This window comes from Symsagittifera roscoffensis, chromosome 3 (genome assembly GCF_963678635.1).
Source record: "Symsagittifera roscoffensis chromosome 3, txSymRosc1.1, whole genome shotgun sequence".
NCBI classification, from domain to species: Eukaryota; Metazoa; Xenacoelomorpha; order Acoela; family Convolutidae; genus Symsagittifera; species Symsagittifera roscoffensis.
In genome coordinates, this window is record NC_087064.1 from 5,381,053 (window position 1) to 5,401,977 (window position 20,925).

At 37.7% G+C, this 20,925-nt stretch overlaps 1 protein-coding gene across 3 annotated transcripts in view; it reads right to left on the bottom strand.

The window, feature by feature from the left end:
• Positions 1 to 5,994, bottom strand: part of LOC134842935 (neogenin-like) — a 66,074-nt gene extending 60,080 nt beyond the window's left edge. Inside the window, exon 1 of one of the 3 annotated variants that reach the window (XM_063859466.1) lies at positions 5,906 to 5,994. The gene's annotated coding sequence lies outside the window, so the exon portion shown is untranslated. The remainder of the gene's footprint in view (positions 1 to 5,905) is intronic. The other 2 variants (XM_063859464.1, XM_063859467.1) reach the window with 2 other exon arrangements.
• Positions 5,995 to 20,925: the final 14,931 nt, after the last annotated feature.

Consider the following 20,925-nt stretch of genomic DNA (forward strand, 5'->3'; position numbering starts at 1 on the left):
AACTAACTAACTATATAACTAATTAACTAAACAAATAACTAATCAACCAGCCAATTAACTAACTAACTAACTAACTAATCAACTAACTAACTAACTAACTAACTAACTAACTAACTAACTAACTAACTAACTAACTAACTAACTAAATAACTAACTAAGCATTTAGCTAACTAAATAAATAAGTATCTAAATAACTAAATAACTTATTAACTAAATAAATAAGTACAAACTAAACAATTAACTAACAAAAATATAAAAATAAATAACTGACTAACTCACTGACTAACTTACTAACTAACTAACCAGCTACAGAAAAAATGATTGTGTGAAAGCAAATGGATATAGCTGATGAATGACAGTCTGGAATAACTATGTCAGTTCAACTAAATAACTAACTAACTAACTAACTAACTATCTAACTAACTAACTAACTAACTAACTTACTAACTAACTAACTAACTAACTAACTAACTAACTAACTAACTAACTAACTAACTAACTAACTAACTATATAACTAATTAACTAAACAAATAACTAATCAACCAGCCAATTAACTAACTAACTAACTAACTAACTAACTAACTGACTAACTAACTAACTAACTAACTAACTAACTAACTAATCAACTAACTAACTAACTAACTAACTAACTAAATAACTAACTAACTAACTAACTAACTAACTAACTAACTAACTAACTAACTAACTAACTAACTAACTAACTAACTAACTAACTAACTAACTAACTAACTAACTAACTAACTAACTAACTAACTAACTAACTAACTAACTAACTAACTAACTAACTAACTAACTAACTAACTAACTAACTAACTAACTAACTAACTAACTAACTAACTAACTAACTAACTAACTAACTAACTAACTAACTAACTAACTAACTAATCAACTAACTAACTAACTAACTAACTAACTAAATAACTAACTAACTAACTAACTAACTAACTAACTAACTAACTAACTAACTAACTAACTAACTAACTAACTAACTAACTAACTAACTAACTAACTAACTAACTAACTAACTAACTAACTAACTAACTAACTAACTAACTAACTAACTAACTAACTAACTAACTAACTAACTAACTAACTAACTAACTAAATAACTAACTAACTAACTAACTAACTAACTAACTAACTAACTAACTAACTAATTAACTAACTAACTAACTATATAACTAATTAACTAAACAAATAACTAATCAACCAGCCAATTAACTAACTAACTAACTAACTAATCAACTAACTAACTAACTAACTAACTAACTAACTAACTAACTAACTAACTAACTAACTAACTAACTAATTAAATAACTAACTAAGCATTTAGCTAACTAAATAAATAAGTATCTAAATAACTAAATAACTTATTAACTAAATAAATAAGTACAAACTAAACAATTAACTAACAAAAATATAAAAATAAATAACTGACTAACTCACTGACTAACTTACTAACTAACTAACCAGCTACAGAAAAAATGATTGTGTGAAAGCAAATGGATTTAGCTGATGAATGACAGTCTGGAATAACTATGTCAGTTCAACTAAATAACTAACTAACTAACTAACTAACTAACTAACTAACTAACTAACTAACTAACTAACTAACTAACTAACTAACTAACTAACTAACTAACTAACTAACTAACTAACTAACTAACTAACTATATAACTAATTAACTAAACAAATAACTAATCAACCAGCCAATTAACTAACTAACTAACTAATCAACTAACTAACTAACTAACTAACTAACTAACTAACTAACTAACTAACTAACTAACTAACTAACTAACTAACTAAATAAATAACTAACAAAACTAACTAACTAACTAACTAACTAACTAACTAACTAACTAACTAACTAACTAACTAACTAACTAACTAACTAACTCATCAACTAAATAACTAACTAACTAACCAACTAACTAACTAACTAACTAACTAACTAACTAACTAATCAACTAACTAACTAACTAACTAACTAAACAACTAACTAACTAACTAACTAACTAACTAACTAACTAACTAATTAACTAACTAACTAACTAACTAACTAACTAACTAATCAACTAACTAACTAACTAACTAATCAAAAAACTACTTAATTAACTAACTACCTACCAAGTAGCTAACTAATTAACTAACTAAATAAATTACTAATCAACCAGCCAACTAACTAACTAACTAACTAACTAACTAACTGACTAACTAACTAACTAACTAACTAACTAACAAACTAACTAACTAACTAACGAACTAACTAACTAACTAACGAACTAACTAACTAACTAACTAACTAACTAACTAACTAACTAACTAACTAACTAACTAACTAACTAACTAACCAACTAATCAACTAACTAACTAACTAACTAACTAACTAACTAACTAACTAACTAACTAACTAACTAACTAACTAACTAACTAACTAACTAACTAACTAACTAACTAACTAACTAACTAACTAACTAACTAACTAACTAACTAACTAACTAACTAACTAACTAACTAACTAACTAACTAACTAACTAACTAACTAACTAACTATATAACTAATTAACTAAACAAATAACTAATCAACCAGCCAATTAACTAACTAACTAACTAACTAATCAACTAACTAACTAACTAACTAACTAACTAACTAACTAACTAACTAACTAACTAACTAACTAACTAACTAACTAACTAACTAACTAAATAACTAACTAAGCAACTAGCTAACTAAATAAATAAGTATCTAAATAACTAAATAACTTATTAACTAAATAAATAAGTACAAACTAAACAATTAACTAACAAAAATATAAAAATAAATAACTGACTAACTCACTGACTAACTTACTAACTAACTAACCAGCTACAGAAAAAATGATTGTGTGAAAGCAAATGGATATAGCTGATGAATGACAGTCTGGAATAACTATGTCAGTTCAACTAAATAACTAACTAACTAACTAACTAACTAACTAACTAACTAACTAACTAACTAACTAACTAACTAACTAACTAACTAACTAACTAACTAACTAACTAACTAACTAACTAACTAACTATATAACTAATTAACTAAACAAATAACTAATCAACCAGCCAATTAACTAACTAACTAACTAACTAATCAACTAACTAACTAACTAACTAACTAACTAACTAACTAACTAACTAACTAACTAACTAAATAACTAACTAAGCAACTAGCTAACTAAATAAATAAGTATCTAAATAACTAAATAACTTATTAACTAAATAAATAAGTACAAACTAAACAATTAACTAACAAAAATATAAAAATAAATAACTGACTAACTCACTGACTAACTTACTAACTAACTAACCAGCTACAGAAAAAATGATTGTGTGAAAGCAAATGGATATAGCTGATGAATGACAGTCTGGAAGCTTATTAGTTTTGTACTGTATAGAAGCCGAGGGTGGTCAACCTAGTACACCAGCTTGCAAAGCTGCGCCTAGGATGAAAGGAAGATCTCGGTGACTACTTTGTTTGCATCCGAGAGCTGATGGCGCGGTTGAGCGAAGCTGGAGAAGCAATCACGGTCACACATTTCAATTCTCATGTGATCAATAGACTGTTTGACAGCTTTGAACATTTTGTGGCGCAGGAGAGCTTTCAACCAGCATGAACGTGCACTGTCAATTCATGTTAGTGGTTGTCAAACACACTAAGAAAGTTTTAATGAGATACCCAGCTGAATCAAGAGTTCACAGTTCAAACACTCTTCAACAGAAATGTGTAGCAGGGCGCTATAATAGAATGATTACGGCAATAACTCGAGGTCTGCTGGGTGCGAGTCATATCAAAAGCTGTGAGGGTTTGGCTTTTTTCTTTCCACATCCAGCCACCAGGAGCGGCTTTCGCCTATCGAGATGCGCTACGAGAAAGCAACAAAAATGGGATGTCTGCATATGTTCGGCTGCCCGGCATACTACCTCGATCGAAGCAACAGATAAAAAAAGAATCTAAAGGGTAAGACAACTCTTTGCACTTCATCAGATGGATGTGAAGTCAGCTTTCCTTAATCTCTTTTGGCAGTGACTGTATGCATGGAGCAGCGAGAGTGGATCTACAGTGGGCTTGCTACAACAAAGTCTCAAGGGACTGCGACAGGCAGGAAAATACTGGTACCAGGCGCTAAGCCCGGTTTATGTTGGATGACAGAGGCGCATTGTCTTGTTCTTGTGGATGCAGATCGAGCAGTCACCTGGGTCGGCAACTGTGAATCGATCAATCTACAATGCTGATCGTTTGGAGCGTTTTCACTTAGCTGACTGTAAACCAGTTGCGACAGCAGCGGACATCAGCGCTCCAACTGTCAAAGAAAAACTGCCCGGTTGCTAGATCAGCAGAAGCAGTGTTAGTGTAGGCTGAGGACTACAGAGGCGTTGTGTGCTCGTCATTCTACATAACTAAACACAAAAGGCCGGATATTTTGGCTGCTACGAGTCAATTGTCTCGTTTCCTGGAGAATCCGGGCAAAAGGCACTGGGTGGCTGTAAAGTTGGTTCTTCGTTTCCTGAAGGGGAGCAAAGATCTGGAGCTATACTACTCCAAGGACTCTATTGGTTCAACACTCTGTGAACCCGTAGACACTGACTGCTTTGTAGATGTGGACAATGGAATGTTAACTACTGGCTACAGCTTTCATTTGCATAAGACAGGGGTCGAATTCAGCTGGAACAGTAAAAAAAACCAGCGGCAGCCATATCTACCATTGAAGTTGCGTACCAGGCAATGGTAGCACTGGTTCAAAAGGCTTTTTAACTGCAAGAGAATGCAGCCAGAGCTGCATCAAGATGAGCACGGACCCTCTGATGCTGAAGCAAACGAAGCGTACCGAATTGATGTACCATTGTTTTCGAGAAAGAGTTGAAGATGGGTCCGTCAATTTTCAGTATTGCTTTACCAGGATCTAAGAGGTCAACTTTTTGACGAAAGCCTTGAGCAAGGTTAAAATTCATCAACATTTCTGAACACAGATGGTTGCAGCCTGACAATAGACAAAGCCGATCCAGTCTGAGTTGGGTGTTGAGGTCAATCTCTTTCAAGTTCAGACAGAATAATTGAAGACAAGCACTTGGGAGGTCAAGACTGATTGAACTAGTAAAATTTGACTCAACTCTGACAAGGTCGACTGGTGATTACAAACTGAATCTTTAGTCGGTAAATACCAAACTGATACGTTTTTGATGCTTATGTTGTCTTGTCATTTTATCTAAGTTCAATCCTCCGATCAAAACCTGGTCTGTAACCCCAGCTTATTTAATCGCAGCTGCTCAAAATTTGAGTCTTCGCATATTAGAAAAACATAGAAAATAAATGTATATATGATAGCCCGTAGCTGCATTGTCTCGTAACACACAAAGACTTCCCATTGTTACTAGGGGTACTAACAGGAATTCGACCCCCTGCTGACCCAAAGGGCCCCCCTTTGTACTATTTTGAGATATACATTTTTGGCTGACTGACCCTGTGCCTTTGCCGCCAATAAATACTAATTTTGAGGGGGAGTTTGCCCCAAAAAACGCAATTTTTTGGTCAAATTTTTTCCAAAAATGCCTAAAAACTATTCTTCTAAAATTTGCCTGCGGCGCAGAAAATTTGGTCAAATCTGAGTTTTTAGAGTGATTTAGTAGAGCTAAAAAAAAAGTAGTTACTTAAAATCCTCCCCCCGTTCGAGAAAATCTTACTTCCACCCCTGGATGGTGTAGCTTTAGATTTTCGGAAAAAAGGGTCTTTCTGGCATTAAGGAGAGCTCAGTTGACCCAAAAAAAGTTAACAAAATTGTAAAAACTTTTCAAACTTCCCCGCTCCTGTCTTCACAGCTTAATTAAGTTTTGCAAGAAATTTTTACCTGCTGAGTCTCTGAATGAAATTAGATTTGAGGTAAAAAAGAAAATTAAAAAGTAAAAAAGATATAAAATGATGACAGTGTGATATTGAATTGAAGTTTACAAAGTGGACACTTGAATGCCATCGCGAGTTAATCGATGCGATAAATAAAAGTGTTATTAAATTTATGGTTCCAGTCGATTTAAACTGGCTATTATATTACATACAAGACCGTTTAGACGCAATCGCTGAGTTCTATCATGCATGAAGACTATCTATATTGTACCAATTAAAAGCCACTCAACCAATTTGCTCACATGTTATCATGATTTTGGTAATAACTTTTAAAAGAGACGCAACTGGCGATAGTTTCATTAGTCAGAAGAAAAGTGTATGAAAATTTATATAAAGATGAAGTACTGAATGGTCCGACACTGCCCTTGAACTAACTGAACTATCTTCTATCCCTAGATCAGTTTAGGGGGATCATTTGTTCACTTGGTCCTTCAAGGGGAGAGATTGTTCACATGAGCCCTGATGCCCTTTAACGAGTGTGATTTGGTTTTTTGTTCACGTTAAAAAATAAAACGTTATAACGGATTAATTATTTCCTTTTTGTAAGTTCTCCCTATACACGCAGTTTCAATCAATAAATGATATATTTTGTGTGGTGCATGGTAATTAAGATACAAGACATTTGGACGACAAGAGATTAAGACGAAATGGCATTAAGACGACAAATGAGAGCTAAACATGTCAATATAATGAGTTTAAGCGAATTATAGTTCTCAAAACTAACATCGGAGAAAATGCGTGTTGTGTCGTATTGAAGTCCAAGAAAAAGCGGTTGTCGTCCTAACAGCTGTCGTTTTCATTGTTGGATTTCATTTTGAATCAAGTTACGCCTTATTTGGACAAATCAGATTCCAGCGCTTAAGTTTGGATTTAATTTTGGAAATTTTTCTCAGCCAAATCAATTCATTTCCACAAAAAAATTAGGTAAAAATATCTGGTCAAATTTGATTAAGCTTTGCTTTTGACACATTTTGCTTGTACGGGTCTTAATTTATTCGAAACGTAAACAAGCATAATAAATTAATTATTATTTTTAAATTTTGATAGTTAATTTATTTGTTCTATCCAAAATGGATCTGTTTGAAAAGTCAATTCTCAAATTTTTCTAACAAAAGTTTCATACAATAAGGTTTTAAAAGTATGAAGCAAGTTAATATGCAATATTTTTTGGATTTTCTGAGGCCAGATTGAGAACGCTAAATATGTGTAAGCAAATCATGCCCAAAGGAGCCACTTAGGGCTGAATTATTGCTGGATCATACAGATCCAGCAATGATTCAGCCCAAAGTGGCTCCTTTGGGCATGATTTGCTTACACATACTTAGCGTACACAACGAACAAATAATTAAATCAAACAATTTTAAAAAAAATTTCAGCAGTTTTCTTTTCACTTTTATTCTAAAATAACACAAATGATCCGAATTTTACAAAACAAAAACCTCCAAAAAACGTAGCTCGAATATCTGATTATCTGAATTTGAACTCAATGCAACAATAACTTTACACGCATTTAAAGCCGTCAAAAACTTTTAATTTTCCGATTACAGCTTTGCCTGGAGACAATAACCATACTGAGTAGCAACGCTTCGATATCTTGTTGAAAAACATCATCAAAAATTGTTCCTGAAGATTTTTACAAAAAATTTTGTGAAGAAAGTTTTTGGTCAAAGAGGAACATCGAACTGCCTTTTTTATTTTTATGTATGAATGTGAAGAATCATATTCGCCACTATATTAGTCGGAGCGAACTAATACTTATTAAAACGAGGATAACCGGTTGCTCTGCAAGTAGCACAGAATATTCGACAATATTCTTAGAGAATATTTTAAACATATTTTTTCAAACAAGTGTCATTTTTAAATCACATAAAAATAAATGGACTAATCGAAAACAAAAGATAATCGATAAATAAATCGACAACACTTGTTTTCAAAAACTGAATAACAAACAGAAAAATGAAAAAAAAAACACTAGAAATTTTCCAATATTTCTACTTTTTTGCAGAATAGTTTAAGTTTTTAGAATCTTTTGATGCTAGCGAAGCGCTAAATGAAACTTCAAAAACTAATTTTCTTCACAGCAAATTTGAATTTTTCCAGCCTTAAGGTTTAAAAAAACTTCCATTTAACGAGCGTTACTTAACGGCCTTACTCGCTCGAGATTAGACTAAATCTCATAAATCTCAAACCAGTTTTTCTTTGCAGAAAGTTTGAGGTCGTTCGTATTAAGACTGAAAAGTTTCTGTATGATATATCACTCTAGCCATTTCGATTATTACTTTTCGTATTTGATTTTGCTTGGGAAAAAAGAAAAAAAATGAAACAACCTGCTTAACAATGCTTATCAGTTTGTGCTCGAAATTAGACTTAATCTCAAAAATCTGGAGCATGTTTTTCTCGACACTGGGACACTTTTTTCGAAAAAAAACATTCATGTCGTTGGAAGCGTGACTGACAGTGCTTTCATCTGATTCATCACTCGGCCCAGTCCGATGAGTTTTTGTGGTATCTGAGTTTGCGTGGAAAACCAAAAAAAAAACTAAAACACAGCCGAGTAGAAAATTACTCCCAATTTTCAATGGTTGGAATAAAAACAAAATGCAAACTACAAAATAGCAAGAAGCAATTGAAGTTTTGCGTCAATTGAAACAAAATAATTTTCTTTCCATTGTAAAATTTGAATTAATAAAAGTATCATTTAAAAAAAAGATTAAATTTGCAATGGTTTCTATAAGCAAACAGCTCAGCAATTTGAGTAACAGAAGTTTAAATAAGTTTGATTTTATTCAACTTAAAGCCCCAAATTTGATGCAATTTTCTTTTTCAGTTTCGAAGCATGAAGGCAACGTTTACAAGATTAAAAATATTTTTTGTTCGCAAAATGCTAAGAAGTATTTATACACAATAAGACAAAAATAACTTTCTAACTTTATCATCATAACGTTGAAAAAGAGTATCACTGCTGTTGAACATTTTTCAAGGATGGAATTGGTTCAGTGCTTTTCAGTTCTTAAACAAATTTCCCAAAATTGAGCATTTTTACTTTTCTAATTGTAAATTGATTAATTTATAGAATTTAAAAACCATTAAAAAACGCTTGATAGCTTTTATCTTTTTCTGAGCAGTTATTTTTCTCTAAATTTTAGTTAAAATCATTTAAATGAAAAACAGTTTTTCAGAAGTTAGTTCTATTTCAAAATAACCGAAGTGTCAAAACATCAGAAGTTCTTATAATTAATAAAAAAAAACGCCAACCAAATTTTGATGCCCTCTTCTTTTCCAATTTCAATTTTATGCAATAATATAATTTAGGATTTTTGGAATGCTAAAACACAAATAAAAGTTCAAGAAAAAGAATACCTAGAAGTGTGCGTTAGTTTTTAGTTTAAAATTGGCCATTTACTTGATGATTTAGCTATTTATCCAATTATAATTTGAACCACTTAAATGGGATCTATTTTGGTTATTCTGTTTGGTTAAAAAAATAATCAAAGCAAATCTTTGTGTCCTAATATCCGGCTCCTAAACAGATAATGTGAGAAATGAAATTGTTTTTACCTTTTCTCGTTGTTTTTGACGCCAATGGGAGCCAGTGTTACTCTAAAAATTGCCAACTCTTAGATTTAACCGCGATAAACCTACATCTTATAGATTTAAAAGCGAAATACAAAGATTTTTTACGTTGTTCATCTCAGTTTGAAACTACTTTTTGAAAAATGAGGTTCTGCATTTTCGAGAGTTTTGATCAAGGAAATCACGCGACTAACAAGGAACAATTTGTGGTGAACTATTTGAGATAGGGACCAGTGATAAAAATCTTAAACCAGATATTCCAAAAAATTACATGGGGGAAACTTATGTGCCTAAGGAACCGAATGATTGGGTCCAATTAGATTTCTGGGACCCGGTCAATTACGTAAGGGGTCGGATGAAGTATGTACTTGTAGCAGTAGACACTTTTTCGCATTGGCCGTCGGCGTATGTTTGTTCAAGTAACAAGTCTAAAAATGTATTGAAGTTCCTAAGGAAGTACATAAATACTAATGGACACCCAAGGAAGTTGCATATGGATCAGGCCACTGGGTTTTTCTCGAATGAAATTCAAAATGAGTGCAGACCTTTTCAGCGTCATTCCATCGTGTCCACGGGTTGCAGCATCTGCTGGGTTTTCCTCACTACGTACATGGCGCCAGTTGACTGGTTTCAAAACCTCCTGTACTTCATGCAATCGTTTGCGAACAAAAGTGTTCTAGACGTTTGGGTCTCGTTGATCCAACAAAGTTGAATCGTGGCATCTGTCCATCCGAAAACTTCCTTCGGAATCCGCCCTATCTTTTGACGTGCTTTCCTCGTATGGTCCAGCAACTTGCATCCTAGCACAGCTAAATCAATTCCAATTAGGGGACCGTCAAAGGTTTCAAAGGTGCCACACTTGATGTAGCCACAAAAAAATTGGTTCGTTTCGTCTTCGTGTTCCTGACGTAGATACAACTGGCGTATGCGGTTTCTGAAGTGTCACAAAACAAATGAAGCTCAAAACTGTCCTCCACGACTTGTCTCGGTAAGTCAAACTTCTCCACATTGTGAACCTTAGTCCTCCACCTTAGAAACGTCTTCATCATATCATCGGGAAGTTTTTCTTCCTCATTGATTCCCTGCGACCAAAAGGATTGCATGATGAGTTTCAACGGAAGCGTCTTTTGTTAGCTTTGCATGATGAGTTTCAACAGAACCAACTTTTGTTAGCTTTGGTTGGCCTGGAATCCGAAGTTCAGAGAGCCAGCTTGGCCGATGCCACCATAGTGAAGAGCTTTTCAGCGTCATTCCATCGTGCATCGTGTCCACGAGTTGCAGCATCTGCTGGGTTTTCCTCACTACGTACATGGCGCCAGTTGACTGGTTTCAAAACCTCCTGTACTTCATGCAATCGTTTGCGAACAAAAGTGTTCCAGACGTTTGGGTCTCGTTGATCCAACAAAGTACAATCGTGGCATCTGTCCATCTGAAAACTTCCTTCGGAATCCGTCCTATCTTTTGAAGTGCTTTCCTCGTATGGTCCAGCAACTTGCATCCTAGCACAGCTAAATCAATTCCATTTAGGGGATCGTCAAAGGTTTCAAAGGTGCCACTCTTGATGTAGCCACAAAAAAATTGGTTCGTTTCGTCTTCGTGTTCCTGACGTAGATACAACTGGCGTATGCGGTTTCTGATGTGTCACAAAACAAATGAAGCTCAAAACTGTCCTCCACGACTTGTCTCGGTAAGTCAAACTTCTCCACATTGTGAACTTTAGTCCTCCACCTTAGAAACGTCTTCATCATATCATCGGGAAGTTTTTCTTCCTCATTGATTCCCTGCGACCAAAAGGATTGCATGATGAGTTTCAACGGAAGCGTCTTTTGTTAGCTTTGCATGATGAGTTTCAACAGAACCAACTTTTGTTAGCTTTGGTTGGTGTGGAATCCGAAGTTCAGAGAGCCAGCTCGGTCCATGCCACCAGAGTGAAGACCTTTTCAGCGTCATTCCATCGTGCCCACGGGTTGCAGCATCTGCTGGGTTTTCCTCACTACGTACATGGCGCCAGTTGACTGGTTTCAAAACCTCCTGTACTTCATGCAATCGTTTGCGAACAAAAGTGTTCCAGAAGTTTGGGTCTCGTTGATCCAACAAAGTTCAATCGTGGCATCTGTCCATCCGAAAACTTCCTTCGGAATCCGCCCTATCTTTTGAAGTGCTTTCCTCGTATAATCCAGCAACTTGCATCCTAGCACAGCTAAATCAATTCCAATTAGGGGACCGTCAAAGGTTTCAAAGGTGCCACACTTGATGTGGCCACAAAAAAATTGGTTCGTTTCGTCTTCGTGTTCCTGACGTAGATACAACTGGCGTATGCGGTTTCTGATGTGTCACAAAACAAATGAAGCTCAAAACTGTCCTCCACGACTTGTCTCGGTAAGTCAAACTTCTCCACATTGTGAACTTTAGTCCTCCACCTTAGAAACGTCTGCATCATATCATCGGGAAGTTTTTCTTCCTCATTGATTCCCTGCGACCAAAAGGATTGCATGATGAGTTTCAACGGAAGCGTCTTTTGTTAGCTTTGCATGATGAGTTTCAACAGAACCAACTTTTGTTAGCTTTGGTTGGTCTGGAATCCGAAGTTCAGAGAGCCAGCTTGGCGGATGCCACCATAGTGAAGAGCTTTTCAGCGTCATTCCATCGTGCATCGTGTTCACGAGTTGCAGCATCTGCTGGGTTTTCCTCACTACGTACATGGCGCCAGTTGACTGGTTTCAAAACCTCCTGTACTTCATGCAATCGTTTGCGAACAAAAGTGTTCCAGACGTTTGGGTCTCGATGATCCAACAAAGTACAATCGTGGCATCTGTCCATCTGAAAACTTCTTTCGGAATCCGCCCTATCTTTTGAAGTGCTTTCCTCGTATGGTCCAGCAACGTGTATCCTAGCACAGCTAAATCAATTCCATTTAGGGGATCGTGAAAGGTTTCAAAGGTGCCACTCTTGATGTAGCCACAAAAAGATTGGTTCATTTCGTCTTCGTGTTCCTGACGTAGATACAACTGGTGTATGCGGTTTCTGATGTGTCACAAAACAAATGAAGCTCAAAATTGTCCTCCACGACTTGTCTTGGTAAGTCAAACTTCTCCACATTGTGAACTTTAGTCCTCCAGCTTAGAAACGTCTTCATCATATCATCGGGAAGTTTTTCTTCCTCATTGATTCCCTGTGACCAAAAGGATTGCATGATGAGTTTCAACGGAAGCGTCTTTTGTTAGCTTTGCATGATGAGTTTCAACAGAACCAACTTTTGTTAGCTTTGGTTGGTGTGGAATCCGAAGTTCAGAGAGCCAGCTCGGTCCATGCCACCAGAGTGAAGACCTTTTCAGCGTCATTCCATCGTGTCCACGGGTTGCAGCATCTGCTGGGTTTTCCTCACTACGTACATGGCGCCAGTTGACTGGTTTCAAAACCTCCTGTACTTCATGCAATCGTTTGCGAACAAAAGTGTTCCAGACGTTTGGGTCTCGTTGATCCAACAAAGTTCAATCTTGGCATCTGTCCATCCAAAAACTTCCTTCGGAATCCGCCCTATCTTTTGAAGTGCTTTCCTCGTATGGTCCAGCAACTTGCATCCTAGCACAGCTAAATCAATTCCAATTAGGGTACCGTCAAAGGTTTCAAAGGTGCCACACTTGATGTAGCCGCAAAAAAATTGGTTCGTTTCGTCTTCGTGTTCCTGACGTAGATACAACTGGCGTATGCGGTTTCTGATGTGTCACAAAACAAATGAAGCTCAAAACTGTCCTCCACGACTTGTCTCGGTAAGTCAAACTTCTCCACATTGTGAACTTTAGTCCTCCACCTTAGAAACGTCTTCATCATATAATCGGGAAGTTTTTCTTCCTCATTGATTCCCTGCGACCAAAAGGATTGCATGATGAGTTTCAACGGAAGCGTCTCTTGTTAGCTTTGCATGATGAGTTTCAACAGAACCAACTTTTGTTAGCTTTGGTTGGTGTGGAATCCGAAGTTCAGAGAGCCAGCTCGGTCCATGCCACCAGAGTGAAGACCTTTTCAGCGTCATTCCATCGTGTCCACGGGTTGCAGCATCTGCTGGGTTTTCCTCACTACGTACATGGCGCCAGTTGACTGGTTTCAAAACCTCCTGTACTTCATGCAATCGTTTGCGAACAAAAGTGTTCCAGACGTTTGGGTCTCGTTGATCCAACAAAGTTCAATCGTGGCATCTGTCCATCCAAAAACTTCCTTCGGAATCCGCCCTATCTTTTGAAGTGCTTTCCTCGTATGGTCCAGCAACTTGCATCCTAGCACAGCTAAATCAATTCCAATTAGGGTACCGTCAAAGGTTTCAAAGGTGCCACACTTGATGTAGCCGCAAAAAAATTGGTTCGTTTCGTCTTCGTGTTCCTGACGTAGATACAACTGGCGTATGCGGTTTCTGATGTGTCACAAAACAAATGAAGCTCAAAACTGTCCTCCACGACTTGTCTCGGTAAGTCAAACTTCTCCACATTGTGAACTTTAGTCCTCCACCTTAGAAACGTCTTCATCATATCATCGGGAAGTTTTTCTTCCTCATTGATTCCCTGCGACCAAAAGGATTGCATGATGAGTTTCAACGGAAGCGTCTCTTGTTAGCTTTGCATGATGAGTTTCAACAGAACCAACTTTTGTTAGCTTTGGTTGGTGTGGAATCCGAAGTTCAGAGAGCCAGCTCGGTCCATGCCACCAGAGTGAAGACCTTTTCAGCGTCATTCCATCGTGTCCACGGGTTGCAGCATCTGCTGGGTTTTCCTCACTACGTACATGGCGCACGTTGACTGGTTTCAAGACCTCCTGTACTTCATGCAATCGTTTGCGAACAAAAGTGTTCCAGACGTTTGGGTCTCGTTGATCCAACAAAGTACAATCGTGGCATCTGTCCATCTGAAAACTTCCTTCGGAATCCGTCCTATCTTTTGAAGTGCTTTCCTCGTATTTTCCAGCAACTTGCATCCTAGCACAGCTAAATCAATTCCATTTAGGGGATCGTCAAAGGTTTCAAAGGTGCCACTCTTGATGTAGCCACAAAAAGATTGGTTCATTTCGGCTTCGTGTTCCTGACGTAGATACAACTGGCGTATGCGGTTTCTGATGTGTCACAAAACAAATGAAGCTCAAAACTGTCCTCAACAACTTGTCTCGGTATGTCAAACTTCTCCACATTGTGAACTTTAGTCCTCCACCTTAGAAACGTCTTCATCATATCATCGGGAAGTTTTTCGTCCTCATTGATTCCCTGCGACCAAAAGGATTGCATGATGAGTTTCAACGGAAGCGTCTTTTGTTAGCTTTGCATGATGAGTTTCAACAGAACCAACTTTTGTTAGCTTTGGTTGGTCTGGAATCCGAAGTTCAGAGAGCCAGCTTGGCCGATGCCACCATAGTGAAGAGCTTTTCAGCGTCATTCCATCGTGCATCGTGTCCACGAGTTGCAGCATCTGCTGGGTTTTCCTCACTACGTACATGGCGCCAGTTGACTGGTTTCAAAACCTCCTGTACTTCATGCAATCGTTTGCGAACAAAAGTGTTCCAGACGTTTGGGTCTCGTTGATCGAACAAAGTACAATCGTGGCATCTGTCCATCTGAAAACTTCCTTCGGAATCCGTCCTATCTTTTGAAGTGCTTTCCTCGTATGGTCCAGCAACTTGCATCCTAGCACAGCTAAATCAATTCCATTTAGGGGATCGTCAAAGGTTTCAAAGGTGCCACTCTTGATGTAGCCACAAAAAGATTGGTTCATTTCGTCTTCGTGTTCCTGACGTAGATACAACTGGCGTATACGGTTTCTGATGTGTCACAAAACAAATGAAGCTCAAAACTGTCCTCAACAACTTGTCTCGGTATGTCAAACTTCTCCACATTGTGAACTTTAGTCCTCCACCTTAGAAAAGTCTTCATCATATCATCGGGAAGTTGTCGTCCTCATTGATTCCCCGCGACCAAGAGGATTGCATGATGAGTTTGAACAGAAGCGTCATCGGAGTCAGCCAGCACAGAGGATCAAAGACCAAGACATCGTTTGTAGGAAGCCACTCGATTCCTAATGCTTTCACAGAGTAGTCTGTTGCTGAGAACTCGTGTTTGTTTTCGCGCAATTCACTGGGCAAGGTTTCCCTGACTTCTGCTGAGCTGCTTACAAATTTTCGCAGAGAAAACTGTCTCGTTGCTAGCTGACATCAACGTCATTGATCAGCCTCTTTGCATTGGGTATGTTATCTGCGCCAGTCAACAATTCATCGACGTAGAAGTCTCGACAGATTGTTTCTTCGACAGAAGAATGTTTGCCTGCTTCTATGAGTGATCGTACAGAGTGATATGAACTGCTAGCAATCCCATATGTCACTCGGGTCATCCTGTATTATACTATCGGTTGCTCGGGCACATCTCTCCAGAGAAATCGGTGGTAGTCCTTATCCTCCTTGTTAAGAGCCACTTGACGACACATTTTTGCAAGGTCTCCGGTGATTCCGATGGGGTAGCATCCAAAACTTAACAGATGATCAAACAAATCGTCTTGAAGCTTGGGGCCAACCAACCATCAGTGCATCGTTCAGCGAAATTTGGGTACTAGTTAGAGCACTAGCGTCAAAGACAACTCGTAGCTTTGTAGTTGTACTATCCTCTAGAACGCAGAGGTGGGGTAGATGGTAGCTTATTTTCTCTGACATTGTGAGCTCATCTGGTGGTACAAACTCTAGGTGACCCATGTCCCGGAACTCTTTGATGAAGTCTCGGTACTGAGTGTATAAAACCTCCTGCTTAAATTTGCGTTCCAGACTGATGAATCGTTTGAGTGCATTGGCTTTGCACTCGCCGAGGGTTCCAACGTTTGTCTTTAAAGGCAAACTAACAGAGTAGCAACCATCTGGCTTAGTTATGGTTGTTTTGTCGAAGTGATCCTCAATTCTTCTTCCTTCGTTCGGTGGCTTCGGTTCAGAGGCAAGTCCTCAACTGTCCAAAAGCGACTAATTTCCAGATCAGACTCTTGACTGACGAAGTTTGTTTGCAAAACTCTATCAACATTGCGCTTGCTTAGTAACTGTACTGATCCACTCACAATCCAGCCAAAAATTGTTTCATCTAAGGTGAGAGATCCTTCTCGTATCCGTATACCAGTGGTGAGCTCGTTTGCCAGTTCAACACCACATAGAAGATCAATCCTTCCTCTTTTGTCGAAACCTGGATTCGCCAGTGCATATCGAGATGGAGGTTATGTTCACGTACACCCACATCGTCCACACGATGAGGAAGTCTGCTCGTAGTGTGTCTTCTCCAGGCAATTACAAAGTTATCGGAGCAAGACCTCTCGTCTCCAATGGGGGGCAGTTCCAACTGGTTTCACTGTTCTGTTGACTGATTTACGAGGCAACCCATGCCGTCGTAGGAAGCTTTCACTGACGAAGTTCAACTGTGATCCATTGTCTATCAAGGCACGGCAAATGAGTTACTGTCTGTGATGGTTGAACAGCGGTATCCTGTAAGTTCCAAGTAGGACCGTTCTGTCAGGTTCCGTAGCACTAATTACAGTACACATGTTTTTTCCACTCGTAGGACAATCGCTTACAGTCTTTCTCTCAGTTGTAATCGGTTGTTCCCTGCGCTGATTGTCCACGTGATGAAGAGAATGGTGTCTCCTGCCACACTATTTACAATTGTGCGTGCTTGGGCATTTCGTTACCATATGACCTGAGCGTAAGCAATTAAAGCAAAGTCGTTTGGAAGTCACTTCGTCTTTCCGTGTATGTACTTTCAACTTCTTGAACTCGTTACATGCAGTTACAGTATGAAGTGCTCCACAAAACACACACTCCTCGTCCACAGTTGTTGCTCCATACGATTGCCTTCGTTCGATGTTACTTTGGACATCAGCATGTGCTTCAGTTTGAATCGTTTGTTTCTGTGAGGTGATTGATGACTTCACTGCTTCTAGTGCCCTCGCTCGGGCATTAATGAAATCGTCAGTTCGTCTGTAGTTTCTGGAGCTCTACGCATGGGTTGTGAAGCTGCCATTGCTTTTGACTTTCCTGATCCAGTTTCTGCTCAATCACATGAACCAGTATTGGATCCCAGTCTTGAGTGTTACAGCCTTGCACTTCTAATGCAGCCACGTTTTCGCGAAAACACTCCAAAAGCTTCGGGAGGCTTGTTCCATCTTTGGTTTTCATAATCGGTTAGTTCAACGCTGCACTGAGATACATGCTTACAATGAACCTCTTGTGGTCGAATCGTTCAATTAGAGTCCTCCTTGCAAGCTCGTAGTTCACATCTGTTATTGCTACATTCTTGACCAGATCGTGTGCTTTTCCTCGAAGTGAAGATTTACTTCGAGAAGAAGCACCCGATCGGTTGTTCCCTGCGATTGATTAAACCAAATGTGCAATTTCTCAGCTTTTTGGAGGTTTGGGTTTCCATGTACTGCAGAATCGAACTGATCGATGAAGCTCATCCACTCCGTATACTTCCCACTGAAGGAGGGAAGATCGATCTTAGGCAACTTGATCTGACTTGATCTTGGTGAGAACACTGTATGATGCCCGTTCGCTTCTCCTGTCGATCCTCTGGAAGACGTTTGCTGATCTTACAAGAAATCATTCGTATGCTGAATGAATTTTCGTACCTCCGCTCTGAACTCACAAGCCGTTTCGAGCTCGGCTTGCAGACGTTCGTCTGGTACAACGTCCTCTATCAATCGATCTTTCTCACTGATCGATGTGAGAGTCTCTCTTATGACAGCAAGAGAAACTCGAAAGCCCGCAAGATTGGTCATTGAATAGGACGATCGTATTGAGTTTATCCGATCCCTATGCTTGGAAATGCACGTCTTGTGATCACTTCTGGAGTGAACCAAATCCAAGTTTGTTCGTCCTGACAGATCGTGTTGTCCATGTTGCACGCTCACAATTGCTGGTTGATCGCTCTCCTCGTTCGCATTGCCCTGACCTGGTTGCTTGTTCGCAACTGATCATACATCGCCTTGCTCGTTCGCGAAGCTTCGTAAATCGTACTGGTCGTTGGTATCACTCATAGTTCAAGGTTTGTGGTTAGTGGTTAATGGTTAGTGGTTCTTGGTTCGTTGTGTCTGGGTGGACGCGGAACAATGGTTTCTCGCCGAAGCCTAAAACTTTTCAATAGTGGACCAACTCAGCTTGACTTAGCTGAGATTTTGCTTTCACTTTGATTCAACCAATCATATGACTTTATATCAGAGGGAGGGGAACAGCTCATACCTGCTTCACTGTGTATACCAAGACAATGAAGTTGAACATATTTTATTTAAGAAGAAAAGTCTTGCAAATGTCAACATAACTTCAATAATTTTTTGGCTTGTGCCTGCAGCGAGTATTCAATGCTAGAATTACAATACAAGACCTCTAAAACGTTGTATTGCAATTTTCGCAATATTTTTGATTGTTGAGTTTTGCAATGAGCCCCGATCCGGTCTCAATCTGTCTGAACCAGAGTCACAAGGCTCACCCAACTGCCGCTTCTTAATGTGAATCAATTTTACAAGCTGTTGTGAAAGTTTCGATAATTCGATATAAAATTACATTACATAAAAAGGGGATAAATCCCACGTAGATTCAATCAAACATTTGAAACAACATTTGTTGGTTTAAATCAGTTTTTCGGCGGTTATTATTTTCCATTCCATTTTTCATTTCACTATGTTCCTTATTGCAAGCAACAACCTTTATTTCAAATTTAGGTACCAATTTTCTAACATATTGGCTTATAAGCCTGGAATTGATAGCGAGTGGAGAAAGCTGACTGAAGTTTTGTTGTTTAAGAAATTTAAGTGAGAATGACATGTGTCATACTATTGCATTAGTTGTCTCAAACTATCATTCATAACATAAAACTAACAATTAAAGTTCAATCAACAAAAAAAGACAAAGCAACTGAATATTAGCCAATATTATATTGAAAAAAAAAATGGGAAAAATTTGAAAAAATAGCTTTGGTTTAACTGAGAATTTTTCGAGTACAGTAAGTTTTTTTCTCAATTTGATTAAATTTTCTACACTGATAAGTGTTCTTTAGCACTTTTGTGCTAAAGATTGTTAAATTGTTAATTTGACCGAAGTTAAGGCGTTAATAAGTTATCAAAAAAGAAAACAAAAAGTTGATTAAATTTTCTTCCTGGTTTTCAACTTTATGTTGAAGAATTTAGGTTCAAGAAGGTTACGAAGTGCTTAAGTTTCTTAAGTTTGCTAATTTGATGAAAAAAAAATGGGCCTCCAGGATCATGTTGGAGATTTTGTACTGTCTGTAACCTAATTGGTTAAATAAGTGTTTTGTACTGGCTAAATAAATGTTTTTGGCTAAATAAGTGTTTTTAGGTCGATAAAAATGAGTTTCCAAGCGCTCCCAGAAACTAGCAGACTGTATTTAGACAATTTTTTTTGCTCCGCAGTCAAATTTTTGAGAAAAAAACAGGTCAAAAACCCTCAAAATTAGTATATTTTGGAATCGAAAGGTTTTTAAAAAGGGTTCTTAAAAAGCACTACCGAAGTGACACAATTGTGTCGGCAGGGAGTCGAATCCTTGGATAGGAGAAGCAGTCGGAACGCCCCCCCCCCCCCCCCCCTCCTAAATCCTAAATCTGTAGATAATATATATTTTTGACTTTTCTTTTTTTCCGAACAACAAGAAGGCTGAATGAACGTTATAAACAGTTAGCATGTCCCTAAAGCATCCCCTATGTAAAAAGCGAAAAGTTTAGATACAGACTACTGGTATCATCAGATGGCTTGCATCTATACCTCTTCAATTAAACAGCTAGCCCGATATTTTCAAAATGCACAGTCTAGCATATAGTTTTCTACTGTGTTCTGTGCATTGAAGATGGTCGCATGAGATCTCTTCGAGCGCAAGGTTGATGGATCATTTTAGAAAAGATTCATCTCAAGTTCATTGAAAACTTGTTTGCTGTTACCCGCTGAACTTAGTAAAAGATGGTCGTCTAAGATCTCTTTTCCTGCCTAATTTTGTGTTTACACTCGTTTTCAGGATTATAAGTGTCATAAGGTCATTTTCACATGGATTATCGAAGTTTTTTTTATCTATCTGCAATGTTGTTTAAAAACCTTTACTTGTTTAACTCCTTACGTTTTGGAAAAACAGAATAGCCGCTTAAGGTTTTTTGCTATCTCTTCATTTAGTCCTCGAAAAATTAACACAAATGACCACATAAGGTCTTTGTGTTGAATTCAGCACTCGTGGCCTGTAAGAATATCATCACTGCAAATATTCTAGAAACAAATATATTTCGGTTCCAAAAATAACAAAAAATTGGAAACAAGTTATGAAAAGAAAACAGAAAATCACCCACGCCGTCGAATACAAGAAGAAGGCGTGAAACAAGTTGATTATAATGATGA